Here is a 13,133-nt window from a genome sequence, read left to right as displayed (position 1 = left end):
TGGGGACAAGATTGCTTTGGTGTCCTGTCCCCTCACACCTGTTTTCCTCTCGCTCAGCCTGGCCCACTTTCCACCCCCCTCGGCAACCCCCCCTTCCCCCCCCCCCCCCCCGCGCATAGCTATAACCCTCTGAGCCTCTCAGTCCACTCCCCGAATCTTCTAGAAATGAGCCATTTGCCTCTGACACATTGGCACTAGGGTGGGGACAGGAGTGGCAAAGGTGCTGGCTCACACGGGGGGGGGGGGGGGGATAATCACCAGGATCCCAGGATGCCAAGCTAGACTTAATGAGTGCACTTGGCGGGGGGGGGGGGTTAGAGCTGGGTCAGATTCAATGTGTGGGCCTAGTCGTCCCCTTGTAGGACTCAGTTTCTCCATTTTGCATAGTGGGAGGCTGGCTTTTCTCACTCTTGCATTGTGGCCCTGTGAGCTCTGCTATTGCTGAGGGTGTCTGGGGCTTTCTGCTCCTCAGTCACCATCCTGTGACAGCTTAGGACAGCAAGTGACACCATCTCTCTCTGCTAAGAGCAGAGACAATTCAGACAGACAGACTCACACTTCTGCTCAAGTACTCTCTTTCCTGGCTGTGTGCCTTGGGGTGCCTCTCTGAGCCTGAGCTGTCAACACTGGTGAACTGGGAATAGTGTATCTATCTCCTGGGGGGGCCTTGAGAGATGGCATGGGATGGATTTATGTAAGTATCCTGGAATGTGGGGGGACTCCCTTTTTATAGTATTTATTTTTATTATTGGATACAGACAGAGAGAAATTGAGAAGGGAGGGGGAGATAGACACCTACAGCCCTCCTCTACCACTTGTGAAGCTTTTCCCCTGCAGGTGGGGGACTAGGGTCTTGAACCTGGGTCCTTGCACACTGTGATGTAAGCACTTAACCAGGTGTGCCATCACCTGGCCCCTGGGGGGATTCCTAGTGTGGATGGGGAGCTGCACAGGGACTGGGCCTTTCAAGGCTTTGTGCCATGACAGACTTGAGCTTGGGTCAGAGGGCTAGGATGGACCCTTGGGCCTCCAGTCATCACCAGGCACAGGCTTCTGAGGAAGTGCCAAAGATTTCTTCTCCCTCCTGGGCTGTGACTCTGACTTCAGGACTTTGTACACATCTGTCCTTATCACAGGGCTGTATCGGGGACAGGCTGGGTTGGGGGTAGGTGGGCATCCATCAAGGAGAGGTTTGGGGGCTGCTGGAGAGCCGCAATATGCAAAAACAATCCCTTGTGGACTGGGAGAGAAAAGAAAGATGAAACAAAGAGAACATCAAGAAGCATCACCTCCAGGGCTGTGATGGGCATCCCTGGCCGGTCGCCCTCGTCCTGCTGGGAGCGGCTGAGCTGACAGCCTGCCTGGCCCTCTGCAGCAGGAGACAATAGCTGGCCTGCTGGCCTCGGCTTCATCGGCAGCCGGAGTGAAAGGAAGTCGATATTTGCCCCGTGGCCAGAGAGGGGAAGGCAGTCTGGCTGGGGGTGAGGGGGAGCAGCGATTCTCTATAGGAAGGTGACCATGTGCAGGGCCTGGGTATGAGCACTTCTAAGGGAGCATATGCATTTTTGGCATCTTCCTGCCCTTCACTTATCCCTGCAGCTGCAGCAAATCTCCCTTGTTGTTGGGCTATCGCCTCCCCAGCCTTTGGCTCCCTGGACTTTTGAAGCCTTTGCAGAAAGGTCTTGGGGCAGATGCCCACTGAGCAGAACAGAAGACAGAAAGCACCCCACTTCCTCACCTGGGTCCCAGGGCAAAAGAATGAGGTGGGCAAAGCCCTTGGTGGTTGGAGAGGCTGTGAATGCCTTTCTCTTGCCTTTGTTTGCTTATCTGTCCATTTTTCTTTTCTGTCTCCTGAAGTTGGGGAATGGCGGTGGGGGCAGGGGGGGCTTGGGGGTGGGAGGAGGGTCCAAAGCTGGAGCAAGCCTTTCTTCCACTGGAATGAAATCTTGCACCCGTGGCAGCTGCCGACTGCTTTAATGGCTTTTGTCATTGCTGCGCGGCTCGAGGAGTCTTAGCCATTTAACAAAGGGCGCGTTTGGAAGCGGGAGCATTGGAGTCCACAGTAGCAGGGCTGGTTGTGGAAGGAAGCAGCAGTGGCATTCCTGGAGGTCAGGGCTACTGCCCAAAAGCCGTGTCCTAGGGCCCCCTTATACATCAGTAGAGCTGGCAGTCCCTGGAGAGCAGCCAGAAAGTGCCCCCCCACACACACACATACACGTACACACACATGCAGACACACATGCACACACTGGCTTGGGAAGGGGCAAGAGGGGACAGGGCCTGGCACCTACCCTGCACCAACTGGAGAGACACTGCAGTGCCCGCAGCCAGGAGCATCTCTCAGCTCTGCCACTCACTGGAGGGGGGGGGTGCGGGGGGCAGCAGCCAGGTTGCCAGCTCCAAGCTGCCTCCAACCTGCTCCCACTGCTAGGCCCAGGCCGGCCTAGCAGATTGCAGCCTGTCCCAGCGGACCAGCACAAGGCCCTAGGCATGAGCAGACTTCCTGCAGCCTGGCTCCATCCTGAGCCCCGGAAGCCCAGCTCAACTCCGGTGGGGATCAGAGAGCATCCAGCATTGCTTGGCAGTGGTGGTGGGGCCAGGCAGCCTAGGTATCAAACCCCAGCTACTGAGGGACTATGGCTAAGTTATCGCAGCACCTGGTTTCCTCATTTTTACAAGAGGAATAAAAGTCTGTACATTGGCAGTCAGGCAGTAGCGCAGCGAGTTAAGTGCAGGTGGCACAAAGCGCAAGGACCTGCGTAAGGATCCCAGTTCGAGCCTCCAGCTCCCCACCAGCAGGGGAGTTGCTTCACAAGCAGTGAAGCAGGTCTGCAGGTGTCTCTCTTTTTCTCCCCGTCTGTCTTCCCCTCCTCTCTCCATTTCTCTCTGTCCTAACCAACAATAATGACATCAATAACAACAACAATAATAACTATAACAATAAAACAACAAGGGAAACAAAAAGGGAATAAATAAATAAATAAATAAACTCTGTGCATTATAAAGCCAATGTGAGGACCGAGCATGTTAATATTCATAGAAAGCTCTAAGAACAGTAGGTTCCTGGCACATGGTGCTAAGGGGCTATGACTGGTGGTTCTTAAAAGTGAAAGGACATTTAAAATTTTTTATTGCTTTATTTGATAGGATAGAGAGAAATTGAGATCGGGAGGTGAAATAGGGAGAGAGCACTGCTTTCTGCTTCACTGCTCTTGAAGCTTGCCTCCTACAGGTGGAGACTGGGGGCTTGAACTTGTGTCCCTGAGCATAGTAATGGGTGTACTCAGCCAGGTGCATCACTGCCCGGCCCCTAAAAGGGCATTTTGTAGCTAAAGGAACATGCACTGGAGCTGAGTGTGGGGCAGGGCAGGAGTCTGAGAGTATCACGTTAGAAGGATCTGGAAGCCAGTGTGGACATATGTTCTCATCTTTTGGGGGACATACCAATGAGTGGACTTGCTGGCTCCAATGGCACATTTCTTTCTAAAGCTAGCTATTTTTTAAAAAACTGATTTAATAATGATTGACAAAACCATAGGGTAAGAGGGGTACAATTCCACACAATTCCCACCACCAGAGTTCCGTATCCAACCCCATCCCCCCATTGAAAGCTTTCCTATTCTTTATCCTTCTGGGAGCATGGACCCAGGATCATTATGGGATACAGAAGGTGGAAGGTCTGGCTTCTGTAATTGCTTCTCTGCTGGACATGGATGTTAGCAGATTGATCCATACTCCCAGTCCAACTCTGTCTTTCCCTAGTGGGGTACTGCCCTGGAGAGGTGGGGTTCCAGGTTCCAGGTGGGGTTTCAGGTTGACATCATGGTAGCATCTGGAACTTTGTGACTGAAAAAGCATTAAGATATAAAGCAGAAAAAACTGTTTAATAATCGGGAACCTAAAGGCAAGAATATAACAGATGAGATTTGGGGTCTCCATTTTTGGAAAAAGCTAGTAGGTCTATTTAGGTTTATTCCAAAGGGGCATGACTTTGCTAATTTTTGCTTGAGTCTGACAGCTATCATGTAGGTGGGCCAAAGGTATTGTCTGGGGAGATGGTGTCATAGTTGGAAAAAGGACTAGAAAGCTGGATTAGGGAAGAGAGTAGTTTCAAAATATGGGAAAGTATATAAACGTCTTTAACTATAAACCCCATCGATTTGATCTGAGGCCCCTATTCAACACAGGAGCCCTAAAGCTAGCTTTTATGGAGCCCTGTTTGAAGTATTTTACATGGGTGATGATGGCCTTTCATTATCACAGTGCTCTACAGAATATAAAAATGGAAGCTCAGAGACGACCAGTAGCTTCTCCAAGGTCACCAGGCTGACAGGTAGTGGTAGAGGATTTGAGTGAAGGCTCCTGGTCCCAAAGTCTGGACACCAAATTGGCAGGAAATATGGCACAAAGGACACTGGTGGGGTGCCCAGGCCTACGGAAGCCAAGTAGAATGTCCCTGGACAGGTAGACTTTGACTTCCTCTGGGGCAGGTGGGAGTCACTGTGTCTTGCTCTTCTCACCACTGCACCCACTGCCTGTTAGCTGCTCCTCCGAGGAGCTGGGTGTGGCATTTCCAATTGGCACGTGATCCATGATTCCCCAGAGAGATTGGGGAGGAGGGGAGACACTGGCTTCCCAGCCATTCTTCCACTGGTGATGGATTCTGTCTCTGCAGGGGCTGCAGTTCCTGCCTCTGGTGTGACAAACTGGAATGTCAGTCCCCAGCTCCCTTCTCCCCAATGCCTGTGTGCCTCACTATTTTTAAGCTCTGTGGGCTTAACGAGCTGCCTGCCGTCACACCTCTGCAACATTCACCCTTTTCTCTAATGAATCTCAGTGAGCTGAGTGGGGCTCCCTTCTTGTTTTACAGTGCCCCCCCCTCCCATCAGGAAGCCAGAGCTGGTCCCCGTTTGAAGGTGCCCCACAGCTTGGAAATGGCCCTGTCTCCTAGTGCTGCCCTTGGTCTTGTACCCTGTTCCACCCTGACCTCCCTCAAACACCCACAGTAACAAGATTAAAACCACCAGATCAAGACTTAAAGCTTTAGGGGTCAGGTACACCAGGTAAAGCCCACATATATTACCATGCTCAAGGGTCTGGATTCAAGTCCCTCGGTCCCCATCTGCAGGTGGGGAGAAGCTTCCCGATGAGTGAAACAATGCTGCAGTTGACTTTCTCTATCTTCTTTTCCTCTCTTAATTTCTCTCTGTCCTCTCAAATCAAAGATAGAAAAAGATAAAGAAAAATGACCAACCATCAGGAGCAGTAGATTAATCATATAGGCACTGAGCCCCAGTGATAACCTGGTAGAAAAAAAAAAAGACAGGAGTCAGGCAGTAGCGCAGCAGGTTAAGTGCACATGGTGCAAAGCGCAAGGGCCGGCATAAGGATCCCAGTTCGAGCCCCCGGCTCCCCACCTGCAAGAGGTCGCTTCACAAGCGGTGAAGCAGGTCTGTGGGTGTCTATTTTCTCTCCTCCTCTCTGTCTTCCCCTCCTCTCGCCATTTTTCTCTGTTCTATCCAACAACAACAACAACAGCTATAGCAACAATAACAACCATAATAAGCAGAACAACAAGGGCAACAAAATGGGAAAAATAGCCTCCAGGAGCAGTGGATTCGTAGTGCAGGCACAGAGACCCAGCAATAATCCTGGAGGCAAAAAAAGAAAAAAAAAAGACTTAAAGCTGCATTGTGCATAAAAGAACAGCCCATGAGCTGGAGGGAGGGGGCGTTAGCACGGAGAGGCTGATCTGAAGCTCAGTGGTGCCGGGAAAGTCCCGAACTCTCGCCTGCCCCAGCACTTGTTTATTCTGGCCAGGCTTCCGGGTGGCAAGGGCCTGGCTTAATGTGATCATCTCATTGGAGTTTCTATCCAGGGCAGGGGTCGGTGGGGGGGGCCTGAGTTTCTTTCATGACTATTAGGCATTTGCAAGAAATAACCTACATTATGCTTCTCTGGATAGTTCTGCTTAACCATTTTTTGTCTGCTCAGGAAAGTCTCAAGTCCGGTCTTCTTGCTTGTATTTAACATCCACACCTCTGGATCATCTCTTCCAGAGGAGAGATGCTATAAAGAGAACTCCCCACATAGCTGAGAAAAGGCTTTTTCTTGAGGGTGAGGTGCCTGCAAGTTGGCAGGGCTAAGGTCGGTTGACAACAAGGAGTGGCTGGAACCATCAGAGATGACAGACTGGCAGGCTTTTAAGGGAACTTTGATGCTTGTCGAGGCCAGTGCTGAGTCTCCAGCCTGACTTCTCTCTAGAACATCCCTTCTCACCTCAGCTTGGATGCCCCTGCGACAGGGCGCTCATTAGCTTGCAAAACGACCATCCCATTAGGGTTTCTGAAAATGCTGATTATGCAAAAAATCCTCCCACGTTTTGAGCTGGACTCTGTCCTCTCACACCACGAAGAGGGCTGCCTGGCTGGGGAGATAGCAAAGTGGTTTACACAATAGACTTTATCCTCTTTCTTTGTTCCCCCTCTCTATCTCTGTCTTTATTTATTTATTTTTTAACCAGAGCACTGCTCAGCTTTAGAGTGGTATAGAGAATTGAACGTGGGACCTTGAAGCCTCAAGCATGTAAATATTTTACATAACCATTATGCTGTCTCTCCTGCTGTAAACTGACTTTCACACCTGACACTTGAAAGTCCCTGGGCTCAATTCCTGGCACCACTGCAAGCCAAAGCTAAGCAGTGATCTGGTTAAAAAATGGTGGTAGTGGGGAGGGGGAGCTTAGGGGTCAGAGAGAGGAGAAAAGAGGGGCCACAGTGCAGCATTGGGGACAGGATCAAAGAGGTGCTCCCCACTGAGTCCTGGAGATGGGGTGAACTTAGCTCTAGTTGACTGCTGGGGCATCACCAAGAAATGTGGAGGTGGGTGCTAGAGGAAAACGGAGGCCAGGTACCTGACATTCTTTCTGCTTAAAGTGAGCGAGGAGCTGGACCTTGTGGCAGAGGATCAGAAGTACCTTGACAGACGTGGAGACAGCACTTGCTGCCTCCTAGGCTCGGTTCAGGGGCCGACTCTGGGGAACCAGGAATTCCAGCTGGAGTCATGGCTTCAGTCAGGAGCCCAGCCCACAGGGGGTGGGAGGCCCTAGGTTCCAGGGAACTGGGTGCTCCTGTCAAGTATGCTATGGTGGATTCCCCAGTTGTGCAGAGTTGGATGTAGCCTGCAAACTCTGAGAGCTTGGGCTAGCAGCTTGTTCCCTCTCGCCTGTTTCCTTGGGCAGAACTACAGTGTTCAGCAAAGGCATGTGCTCTGAGCCCTGCAGGTACAGATGGCTTTCCTGTGGGTGGCTGCTTTGTCAGGCTGTGCTCTGCAGTGTTACCACCAGGAGCCACGGGAAATGTCCACTTCCCCTACTTCCCCTGCTCCGCACACTGGCCCTGGGCAGAGAGGCTGGAGACCTGTGTGTCTTACTCCTGGCTTGTCCCATTCTCAGTGGTGGGGAGCAGACAGTGGTTCAGCTCATCACAGACAACCTAGAAGTCTCCGGCATCCTGGCCTCAGGAGTTGCCCTGCCCAGGGTCTGAGAAGGTGGGATCTCCTGAGTCAGGGGCAGTACCTTTCTCTCTCTCTCTCTCTCTTTATTTATTTCTTGTCTCCAGGGCTATCACTGGGGGTTGGTGCCAGCACTACAAAACAACTGCTCCTAGTGGCCATAAAATTTTTTTTTTTTATATTTATTCCCTTTTGTTGCCCTTCTTGTTTTATTATTGTAGTTACCGTTGTTGTTACTGATGTCATTGTTGGGTAGGACAGAGAGAAATGGAGAGAGAAGGGGAAGACAGAGGGAGGAGAGGAAGATAGACACCTGCAGACCTGCTTCACCGCTTGCGAAGCGACTCCCCTGCAGGTGGGGAGCCGCCGGGGGCTCGAACCGGGATCCTTAAGCCAGTCCTTGAGCCTTGTGCCATGTCCGCTTAACCCACTGCGCTACTGCCTGACTCCCCTGGTGGCCATTTTATGCTATTTTATTGTACAGGACAGAGAGAAATTGGGAAGGGAGGGGAGTTAGCCAGGGAGAAAGACAGATACCTGCTTGTGAAGCATCACCCTATAAGTGGAGAACAGGGGCTTGAACCCAGATCCTTAATGGGTCCTTGTGCTTCGCACTGTGCACTTAACCTGGTGCACCACACCACTGCCCAGCTCCTGGCGGTGTCCTTCTCCATCCCTCACCTGCCTGAGATAGTTGTCACCACGTGGGCTGTCTTGTTCTGTCTTCATTCATGCCAGCCATCCTTGCCGATCTGGCTCTCACCTGCCCTTTCTAAGCCCACTCCTCATGTCCTGTGACCCCAAGACAGAGAAACACCTGCAGCACTGCTTCACAGCTTGAGAAGCTTCCTCATGTATGTGGGGGGGGGGCCTTGAACCCAGATCCTTGTGCATTGTAACATATGCACTCAGTAACCTGGTTCCTTCTCCTTTTTACTTTCTTTCTTTCTTTTGTTCTTTCTTTCTTTCTTTATTTATTTCTTTCTCTCTCCTTTCTTTCTTTCTTTCTTTCTTTCTCCCTTTCTCCCTTTCTTTCTCTCTTCCTTTCTACTTATGTACTTGTTAGAGAGAAAGAGAAGCAGAACATCCCTCTAGCACATGCAATGCTGGAGGGTCCAGACCTCATGCTTCAAAGTCCAGTACTGTGCCACTTCCCAGGCTTCTCCCTGAGCTCTTTCATGGCTAAATTTCTCTCCTTGGCTTGCTTATCCTTGGCAAGAGAAACAAGTCTGGTGGAATTTTAGCAACTGTGTCACAGCTCAAGGGTTACTGCTCACAGGGTTGCAGCTGAGCAAACGCTAGAGCCCCCTATGCTAACTCAGGGCTTCAGAATTGCAGTTCTGAAAACACAGGCCCAGAGAGCAGTGAGCTGTTCCAGGTCCCCTAAGAGGGGAATGCTCATCAGGCAAAAAGCCAAGGAAAGTCCTCACTTAGGACCCTTTATACAAATAGGTGACTTCTGCAAATAAGTGATCCACTCGTGAATATAATTGGCAGTTGTGATGGAAAGCAACTTGCCAAGCAGTGATTGGTTGTATTTCAGTTGTGTGTGGGGATGGGGGTGGGGGGCTGGGTTTGGCTTGCCAGTGAGAGGGATTCACTTTCTTTCTGGAGGCAGAAGTACCTGAAACTCAGTTCTCAACAACCTCCCCTCTGGTTCTTCTCCAGACTTGGTATGACTCTGGTCTTGCTTTTTTCTAAAAAATCATTGGCCACTTTTCACTTTTTGCTCTCTTGAATTTCCTTTCTCTGTCCCCAGTCATGCTTCCCCAAGTGACTCTTCTCCCAGGACCCATACCACCCGTTCTAATGGCCCATCCTGGACACCACCTCTAGGCTGGCCCACTGGCTGCAGTCCAGTTGGGATGTCCTGAGCTGTCTGGAGGGGGTACTTCATCACTGCTCTATTCTGTCATTTGTAGGAGGGATGAGGGGCTCAGGAGGAGCCTCCTCCTTAGGCAGGAGGAGCCAGACTTGCTCACTTCGGTAAGGTGGCCCAAGTCAGACACCGACACATGACTTGAACATCCAGGAGAGCCTGAGAGGGTTTCAGCAGTGGACAGTGTGAGTGTCCAGGGGTGACTGACACAGGTGTGGGGGAGCCAGGAACAGTTCAGAGACTCAGGGTGAGGTTGTGGCCTGGATAGAGCTGGATCCCTGAGGGCAGGCTGGGCAGGAGCTGAGGGCAAAAGTGGGAGAGGGTGGTTCCTGCCCGTCTGCCTGTCTTCCTTTTTAAAAAACATTTTATATATTTAGGAGATAGAGTCAGATAGAAATTTAGAGGAGTGGAAGAGATAGAGGATGAGAGAGGCACCTGCCCTGCTTCACCACTCATGAGGGTGGGGACCAGGGGTTTGAACCTGAGTCCTTGTGCACTGTAATGTTTGCACTCAAGCAAGTGTGCCACTGCCTGCCCCCCCCCATGCATGCCTTTTTTCCCCCTTCCTTCCTTCCCTTCTTCTCTCCCCTCCTCCCTCCCTTCCTTCATTTTTAGTAGAGTCAGAGAGAAAGTGAGAGAGAAGGAGAGAGACAGACACCTGCAGCACTGCTTCACTATTCATGAAATATCCCCCTGCAGAGGGGCTTGAATCCGTGTCCATTGGTGCATTTCTTTATTTATCTGTTTTCAGGCAGAGACAGAGGGAAAGAGATCACAGCACTGAAAATTCCTTACTTGGCAAAAGTATCAAAACCTTTGCCTGGCAAAGTATCACTAAATGGGGCATTATCCAGGTGGGCTACATCACTAGCCCTGAGCAGGGTTGTTCAGAGAGACCTAGCTCCCAGCAAGTTCAGCAAAGGCAGAAATCTTAAGCTGGACCATCAGAGTGTGTTAAGGAGGTGCCCACTGCCCTTTCTTTTTATTCTCAGTCTCCCTCAGCCTCCCCCTTCAATCTCTACTTCTGTGGATCTACCTCCTCCTCTTCCTTCCTTTCCTCCTCATCTCCCTCCCTGTCTTTCTCCTCCTCCTCCTCCTCTTCCTCTCCCTCCCTCTCCTTCTTCTCCTCCTCTCCCTTCCTTTCCTCCTCCTCTTCCTTCCTCTCCTCCTCCTCCTCCTCAGTGGTGCTGCCTCCAGGCTTTGCTCCCCTACAGAATCCCACATTGGGACTTGGTATTTGGAGTTTTTCTGCATCCTCCCCTCCTTTACCCTACTGGCTTTTGGAGTCCAGGGCTCTGCCCCTCCCAGCCACTGATTCCCAGGGTCAGGCTGGAGGAAACTAGCTTCTCTGGGGACTATAATTGTGCCCCTGGGATTTTCATGACCTATTTTGGGTTCCAGAACTGAAGCTGTCGGAGGTGCTGTTGGTAATGGGCATCTTAGTCTGGAAGGTAATGGGCATCTCAGTCTGGAGGGTAATGGGCATCTCAGTCTGGAGGGTAATGGGCATCTCAGTCTGGAGGGTAATGGGCATCTCAGTCTGGAGGGTAATGGGCATCTCAGTCTAGAGACTGATGACTCTCCTTTCCTTGAACAGCTGAGCATGGGGGACTCATCAAGACTGAATCCTCCTCTGATAACCCCTGCCTGACGTCTCCTAGTGAATGCAGATGGGGCCTCTCAGGCTACTGAAAGTGGGGGTTCCCTGGGTACTGAACCCTCCCCCTTCCTCCCTGGCAACCACCATTCATCAGGCCCCCTGGCTGAGTAGGAAAGAGACCCTCAAGCAGGAGGCATGACTGTCAAGGCCAGGACTCACACCTGAGTCCTAGTGGAGACTGCCCTGGGTGGGCAAGGGTGCTGTGTCTGTGTCCTCCAGGGAAGGGGATGTTGCCCAAGATATGTGGGTGAGCAGCCTCTTTCATGCTCTGCTTTGTGCCCAATCTGGGTCTCCTCGTCTGTAAGGTGGGAATAGCAGTACCCACTCCACAGGGCATTAAGTGAAATCCAGTGCTGGCACAGACTGGGGGGGGGTGTCCTTTCTTTTTCTCGGCATGTACCACCATTCTTGGGGCCCATTACTTCCATGATATCCCCACACCCTACTTTTGCTGGGGAGGAAAGAGCCCTGAGCTGAGTACCAGGAAGTCAGGGACAAGTTCACTATGATGCCTGGGCCGCTGGACCTCAGCTGTGTCCTTTGTCTACAGGGAGAAGCCTCCTCTGTCTCCTGCTAGCCGCCTCTGAGAGTTGATTTACTCACCTTGTGTTCCCAGCACTCAGCAGGGATCCTGGCACAGCTGTGGGGAAGTGAGGGAGAGTGTGGAATCAATGAAGGGGTGGGTTTTCAGATGCTCAGAGAGGCCAGGGACTATTTCCAAGGCTGCAGAGTGGGCAGCTTCTGCATAGACCTCATTAATGAGGAGGCAGTCCTCATGCCTGAGGCTCCCTGGCTTGGGGGGAAGTGTCTGAGCTGCACAGAACCCCCTTTCCTGAAGGCATAGCCTGAGGGGAAAGCCAGGCCATGGGCTGCCTATTTGTCTCTCTTGGTGAGCAGGTCAAGACAGCAGGCCCACCCACCACATCCATCATGGCTCCAGCCTAGGCCTTGATGCTTGTGCCTCCTGCTTTGCTTGAGGGTCTCTCTTCTCCCTACTTGACCCAGGAACCTGATGGACAGAGATTATGGAGAAGAGGGCTGGTGGACTCTGTGCCCAGGAGCCCCTATCTGCTGCAGACGCAGTCCCAGGCTGCCCTGGGAGCAGGACCAGTGGGGCTGGCAGGAAATGCAGAGGGAAGTGGGACACCTGCAGCCCACAGCCCTGCCATGCAGGCGGACCTCACAGTTCAGGAACACAGTACCTGGAGTAGGAATTACCCACCACAAGAGAACCAGGCAGGCCGGAATGGCATCATCTTACATCCTGGGCAGCTCTCCTTTCTTCCTGACTGAACTCATACTGGCAGGCTCCTCCCCGGTTCTCACTTCCAGGCTGGCAGTGCCCCTGGGTGCTTCAGCTTTTATCTGGGGACACCAAGCCTGACCTTGTCATGTGGTCAATGTGGACACAGCCAGTCATGAGGCAGGAGAGCCAAAGAAAGGAAATGCCTACATACTGAGGGTCTAGTGTGGTTCAGAATGTGTGGCTTATTTAATACACACACACACACACACACACACACACACACACTGGTCACACTCAGAAGTAAAAGTCCCCACCTCTTGAGAGGTCATGGAGGGACTGCCCAAAGGGTCAAAATCATTTCCTAAAGGCTTGAGAGAGAAAAGAAAGGGCTTGAGGCCAACTCTGTTACTCCTCCAGGTCCCAGATGCCTGTCACCTTCACAGGAAGAGGGTCGCTCACTTGAAGGACAAGCAATAGTTGTTTTGTAGCGGCTGCCAGTGGCCTATGACCCTGGGCTCTGTCAGGTGATCTGTGCTGGAGTTTGTCCCCCTCATTGTTGAGTGCAGGACCTCTAGACAGCACCCCAGTTTCCTGAACCCACGAAGGGCTATGGCCAAAGACCCCTTCCCACCTCAGTTCTCTTTTCCGTGGGATTTCTCACATGTTTGCACACTCATTTGCACACATATTCAGAGTGCCAATGTGGATGTACACATTAATGTGGTGGTGTACACACACACACACACACACACACACACACACACACACACACACACCCTTCCTTTCCAGGGTTCCCTGCCCTGCTCCCTTCCTGGTGGCTGTCACCCATCTCCATG

At 51.8% G+C, this 13,133-nt stretch overlaps 1 protein-coding gene and 1 long non-coding RNA gene across 6 annotated transcripts in view; one reads left to right on the top strand and one right to left on the bottom strand.

Moving 5' to 3' along the window:
- Positions 1 to 13,133, top strand: part of SYT2 (synaptotagmin 2) — a 117,089-nt gene that overhangs the window by 76,095 nt on the left and 27,861 nt on the right. The gene's annotated exons all lie outside the window — the stretch shown is intronic.
- Positions 3,803 to 12,401, bottom strand: LOC132534724 (uncharacterized). Of its 2 annotated transcripts, XR_009546434.1 has the most exons (4): positions 12,274 to 12,371; positions 11,655 to 11,691; positions 5,084 to 5,303; positions 3,803 to 3,846 (listed from the first exon to the last, which is right to left on the bottom strand). It is a non-coding gene; the product is annotated as an uncharacterized LOC132534724 (long non-coding RNA). The 2 variants fall into 2 exon arrangements; XR_009546435.1 differs by lacking the exon at positions 11,655 to 11,691 and having other exon boundaries at positions 12,274 to 12,401.

This window comes from Erinaceus europaeus, chromosome 19, assembly GCF_950295315.1.
Source record: "Erinaceus europaeus chromosome 19, mEriEur2.1, whole genome shotgun sequence".
Classification (NCBI taxonomy): Eukaryota; Metazoa; Chordata; class Mammalia; order Eulipotyphla; family Erinaceidae; genus Erinaceus; species Erinaceus europaeus.
The sequence above is the reverse complement of the archived record's forward strand: the minus strand, read 5'-3'. Positions and strand labels throughout refer to the sequence as shown.